Source organism: Paroedura picta, chromosome 5, assembly GCF_049243985.1.
Source record: "Paroedura picta isolate Pp20150507F chromosome 5, Ppicta_v3.0, whole genome shotgun sequence".
Classification (NCBI taxonomy): domain Eukaryota; kingdom Metazoa; phylum Chordata; class Lepidosauria; order Squamata; family Gekkonidae; genus Paroedura; species Paroedura picta.
In genome coordinates this window covers 39753398-39759400 of record NC_135373.1, presented here as the reverse complement: position 1 = coordinate 39759400, position 6003 = coordinate 39753398, and the positions used below count along the sequence as shown (strand labels likewise).

The 6003-nt window shown below is 45.6% G+C and overlaps 1 pseudogene; it reads left to right on the top strand.

Annotated features, from left to right (window-relative positions):
• Positions 1–4064: 4064 nt before the first annotated feature.
• Positions 4065–4867, top strand: LOC143838809 (small ribosomal subunit protein eS27 pseudogene; annotated as a pseudogene).
• Positions 4868–6003: the final 1136 nt, after the last annotated feature.

Genomic DNA, 6003 nt, shown 5'->3' with positions numbered 1-6003 from the left:
ATGCCCAAAAGACTTCTTCTTACCTTTTGTACTTTTGGCACCTAACCAAAGGGATTCAAAACCAATTAACATTTCCTTGCCCGCCTCTTGCCTGGCAAGAGAACAGACACCGCCAAATCCCTCCTTGCGCAGCCTTTTCCAGTTGCTAAAGCTTAGAGCAGGCCTTCTGCAACCACCAGTAGCGGTTCTTGAGTCTGTGGGCACTTCTGGTATCCTGAGCACAAAAGTTTGAGTTTCTCTTCTCGAAGAATAAAACAGTCAACTCCCCCCATCTGCCAGCTAGGCAAACGCAAATTAGGAGTCACGGTGCATGGATGAGAGGAAAGGCTGAATTTCGCTAGGCACTGGGGTGCTTTTTGGAACAAGCAGGACCTGTACAAAAGAGACAGACTCCACTTGTCCCGAGGCGGAACCAGGCTGCTGGTGCTTAAAATCAAAAGGTTGTCTGGGCAGCTTTTAGACCAAATTTTGGGGGAAAGCCGACGAGATAAAATGTCTCTGGTCCAGGATGGCTCATCGCTAAGAGATGAAGAGGTAACTGTTACTGTTATTGAGGGAAGCAGATTGGGTTGGGACTGGCCACTGAGAAGGTGATGAACAATATTGACTGCCTAACAAGGTCTAGGGAAATTATGCACTGGAGAAAACCTCGCAAAAACACTACAAAAACTACAGTGTTTTTTCCTGTTTCTGCATGTGGCATCTTTTCCACATGGTTTCTCGAGTATATTTGCTTTGCAATGCCTTTCTCTTTATGCCAGTACCACCTTTTTGGGGATGCCTAAACGTTGCGTGTTTTTTCTCTCCTCCCCTGTGCTATTGTCCACCAGTGGGTGAACAGACAGCTCCTTTCTGTTTGCAGTTCCTCATCCAGCAATAGGAAGTCGGTGTGCCCCTTTTTTGGCTGCGCCTCTCCCGCCTCTGCTGTTACAGCATCATACCAGCAGGAAGCGCCAATTTGAATCGCTAATACAAATGAATGAAAAAGTGTCCACATGCAAAGCCACAGGAGGAAGGTTGCAGACCTAATGTGTACGGGGAATTATAGATGTTTATATGCAAATGTCAGAAGTGTCGGAGGTAAAATACGGGAGTAGGATGCTTAGTGTCAGAGGTGAACATAGACACTATGGGCCTTTCAGAAACTTGGTGGGATGAGAATTGGTGGGAAACAGTGATTCCTAAATATAAATTATATCAGAAAGATATAATTGCGTAGTTGTGAGTTCCTGCATTGGGCAGGAGGTTGGACTAGATGACCCTGTAGGTCTCTTCCAATTCTAGGATTCTATATGGAGGGAAGGGCTGAAATGGCTCTGTATGTCAGAGAGGATATACAGTTAGGGTTGCCAGCTCTGAGTTGGGAAATACCTGGAGACTTTGGGGTGGGGAGGGACCTCAGCGGAGTATACAGCTATGCAGTCCACCCTCCAAAATAGCCATTTTTTCCAGGGGAATTGATATCTTTGGTCTGGAGATGAGCTATAATTCCAGGGGATGCCCAGGTCCCACCTGGAAACTGGCACCCCTATGATTGATAGAGAATGTGAAAGATTCACTTACAGAAACACTATGGGTGGAAATAGTGTGCCTAAAAGGAAACTTAACTCTGGGAGTTTCTTACTACCCACCAGAGAGCCAGCTTGGTGTAGTGGTAAGGAATGCAGACTTCTAATCTGGCGAGCCGGTTTCGATTCTGCACTCCCCCACATGCAGCCAGCTGGGTGACCTTGGGCTCACCACAGCACTAAGAAAGCTGTTCTGACCGAGCAGTAATATCAGGGCTCTCTCAGCCTCACCCACCTCACAGGGCGTCTGTTGTAGGGAGAGGAAAGGGAAGGTGATTGGAAGCTGCTTTGAGACTCCTTCGGGTAGAGAAAAGCAGCATACAAGAACCAACTCTTCTTCTTCTTCTTCTTCTTCTTCTTCTTCTTCTTCTTTTTCTTCTTCTTCTTCAGGAAGCCCTTAGAATTTCAAGCGGCTTTGAGACTCCTTCTGGTAGAGAAAAGTGGCATATAAGAACCAACTCTTTTTCTTCTTCAGTAATATCAGGGCTCTCTCAGCCTCACCCACCTCACAGGGTGTCTGTTGTGGGGAGACGAAATAGGGAGGCGAATGTAAGCCACTTTGAGACTCCCTCAAGTAGAGAAAAGCGGCATATAAGAACCAACTCTTCTTCTTCAGATCAAAGGTTAGAGGATGATTTAAAAACAACAAAAGAATTAAGGAAAGAAGCTAGATTAAATAATTGTGTCATAATAAATGATTGAAAGAAGAGCCTCTTGTGGCGCAGAGTGATAAGGCAGCCGTCTGAAAGCTTTGCCCATGAGGTTGGGAGTTCAATCCCAGCAGCCGGCTCAAGGTTGACTCAGCCTTCCATCCTTCCGAGGTCGGTAAAATGAGTACCCAGCTTGCTGGGGGGTAAACGGTGATGACTGGGGAAGGCACTGGCAAACCACCCCGTATTGAGTCTGCCATGAAAACGCTGGAAGGCGTCACCCCAAGGGTCAGACATGACTCGGTGCTTGCACAGGGGATACCTTTACCTTTACCTTTAAATGATTGAAAGATATTGCATTCCTAGATACACTCCGTGACTGTGCCAGGAAGCAGATGGTCACTGAAGCTACCAAGGGGGAGACAATCCTAGACTTGGCCCTAACAACTGGCGAGAGACTGGTGGAAACTGTCACCAGAATGCTATTAAGTTTAACATTTATATACCATAAATAAGGAGTTGCCCAAAAAGACCAACACGACCACATTTAACTCTAGAAGGGGTAGCTTCTCACAAATGATGGGGCTTGTAAAGAAGAAATAAAGAAGAATAGTAAAGAAGAAACCAAAAAGAAAGGTAAGGAGGGTCAAATCCCTTCAGGAAAGCTTGAGGACTACTTAAAACTACAGTGCTGAAAGCTCATATATCACAGAATTTGAAAGGTACAAGTAGCTATTTTAAAAGGCCTGCATGGTTAACAAACAAAATAATGGAAATAGTAACCAGTAAGACATACTCCTTTAAGCAATGGCAGGCTAGTCCAAGTGAAGTCAATAAAAGGGAGCACAGGCCTTGGCAAATAAAATGAAAGTCGGTGATCAGATAGGCCCGAAGGGACTATGAGGAACATATTGCAAAAAACATAAACACCAACAATAAAAAATTCTTCAACTACATTAACAGCAGGAAACCAACCAGGGAGGCATTGAGAGCCTTGGATGACTTTGAGGTAAAAGGATTATTCAAGGATGATAGGGAAATGGCAGAGAAGGCGAATGCCTTTTTGGCCTCTGTCTTCACTGTGGAAGATGGAAGGCGCTTGCCCATTCCAGAACTGCCGATTTTGGGAAAGATATTGAAAGATCTGAGTCAGAGGTGATGACAGAGGAGGTCTTACGACTGATAGACCAATGAAACACTGGCATATCACCAGGTTCAGATGGCGTATGTCCAAGAAATCGGAACGAACCGCGATGTGAATCTGTGGATCTCCTGACAAAAATATGCAATCTGCCGCTAAATTTGATCCACCTTCCCAAGGACTAGAAGGTAGTTAATGTAAACACTATGTTTTTAAAAGGTTCCAGAGGAGATCCGTGAAATTACAGGCTGTTGTTCAGACTAATGTCCACCAATACCAGGAAAGTTGGTAGAATCTGCTATTAAAGACAGAAATAGCAGACACATTGATGAACAAACGCTATTGAGGAAGAATCAAGCATGGATTCTGCAAGGAAAGATCTTGTCTCACTAACCTTGCAGAGTTCTTTGAGGGGAGAACAAGCGTGTGGACAAGGGTGACCCAATAGACAAAGTTCCTCATCAAAGGCTCCTAAGTAATTTCAGTAGCTATGGGATAAGAGGACAAACTGGTTAATTAACAGGAAACAGAGAGCCTGTATAAATGGGCAGTTTTCACAGTGGAAGGTAGAAAGCGGTGGGTTACCACATGGCTTCATGCTAGGCCCAGTGTTTTTCAACTTGTTCATTAATTAATTGGAGTTCGGAGTGTGAAGTGCTACAAAGGGATTTGTCGAGGCTGGGCGAGTGGTTGTCAGTGTGGCAAATGAAGCTCAACGTGGGCAAGGGCAAAGTAACAGACATCGGAGACAAAAATCCCATTTATAAATATACATCGATGGGGTCCAAACTGGCAGCAACTGACCAGGAGAGAGATCTTGGAGTCAAGGCAGATAATTTACTGTTGACTCAGTAGGCAACTGCAATAAAAAAGGGAAATGCTGTGCCGGGAATTTTTGGGAAGGGGACTGAAAACAAATCAGCCAGTCTCATAATGCCCCTGCATAAACCTATGGTGCGGGCTCATTTGGAATACTGTATACAGTTCTGGTCACCACACTTCAAAAATATATTATAGCACTGGGAAAGGTGCAGAAAAGGACAACTAAAATGATTAAGGGGGATGGAACAGTTTCCCTCTGGAGAAAGGTTAAAGAGGTGAGGGCTCTTTAGCTTGCAGAAACAGCAACTGAAGAGTGACAGGATAGAGGTTTACCCAAATTACGCATTTCTCTTTTTCTCACAATACAAGAATTTGCAGGCACTCAATGAAATTGATGAGCAGTCGGTTTAGAACAGTTAAAAGGGCTTTTGGGCAACCTCTGTGCGAGCCTGCCTCTGGCACTGGATCTCCTGCATCCCTCCCCAGAGGGGAAGAGGAAGAAAAGAAAAAGTGGTGTTTGATTCAGAGTCATAACTCTTACTTCCTGGATGTGAAATGTTCCAGTTGTGTTCAGTCCCACTCAGACAGTGGTCTTTTGTGTCAGCTGCTCAACTGTCCTGTGCAAACCCACTGGAGAGAAAACCAGGTTGACAGAAGGACGCCCCTTCAGGCAAAAGCAGCATTAGATTTTAGCAGCTGGTTGTCCAGGGTGTGTAGGGGTATGCACACAGCCACTGGCTCAGGTGCCACAGGTTCAAGAGTGCCCATCAGGGGATGCAAGAAAAATAGGCTGCAACTGTGTAGCTCTTGAGGCCCCACTTGCACACGATATACTCACTGCCCTTGTAGCCTCACCCAATGCATTCTAATCATTTTTTTAAAGAACAGATTAAAAGACATACTTCACTCAATGACTAGCTGACACATGGAATTCACTGCCGCAGGAAGTGGTGGCAGCTGCAAGCATAGGCAGCTTCAAGAGGGGAGAAAAGCATATGAAGCACAGGTGTCTATTAGCCACAAGGCATGCTATATCCAGAGTTCTGATGCTCTGTATTCTTGGGAGGGCTTCTGGACTACAATGGGAGGGCTTCTGGAGTTCTGGACCCACTGGTGGACCTCCTAAGGACACCCAGGTTTTGGCCACTATGTGACACAGATTGTTTGACTGGATAGGCCATCGGCCTGATCCAGCATGGCTTCTCCTGTGTTCGTATGTTCCTCCAGGACTCTCTAAACCAGGGGGCATCCAGTTCAGCTGTGTGACGAATGTGGGAAGAAATACACGCCAGTCATAGTGAAGGTATATATGCACTACCTCAAGTCAATGTTAGATTTCAACCATCCATCAAGAAAATCCTTGTTTGTAGTAATAGAATGAATGTCTCAAAATGCTTGGTCTCTGAAGACATGATGTTAAAAGATCAAACTAAACTGTGAAGGAAGATGTCGATTGTAATCAGTGTTGCTGTTGTTAGCATGCGAGGGGGGGTTATAGTTTTCCTCAGAGTACATCTGTATATGTGGGAGGAGTAGGGATGCCAGCCTCCAGGTGGGGCCTGGGGATCACCTGGAATTACAACTCATCTCCAGAGTACAGAGATCAGTTCCCCTGGAGAAAACAGATGCTTTGGAGGGTGGAATCTGTGGTTTTGTACCACACTGAAGTCCCTGGCTTCCCCAGGCTCAACCCCGAAATCTCCAGGAGTTTTCCAACCTGGATCTGGTCACCTTCTCCTTCCCCATCTCCTGTTGATAGTCATAGGGGACCTGGCAAGCCTGGGGGGGAGGGGAGAGCAACCATTTAAAGTAGGGCTGTATA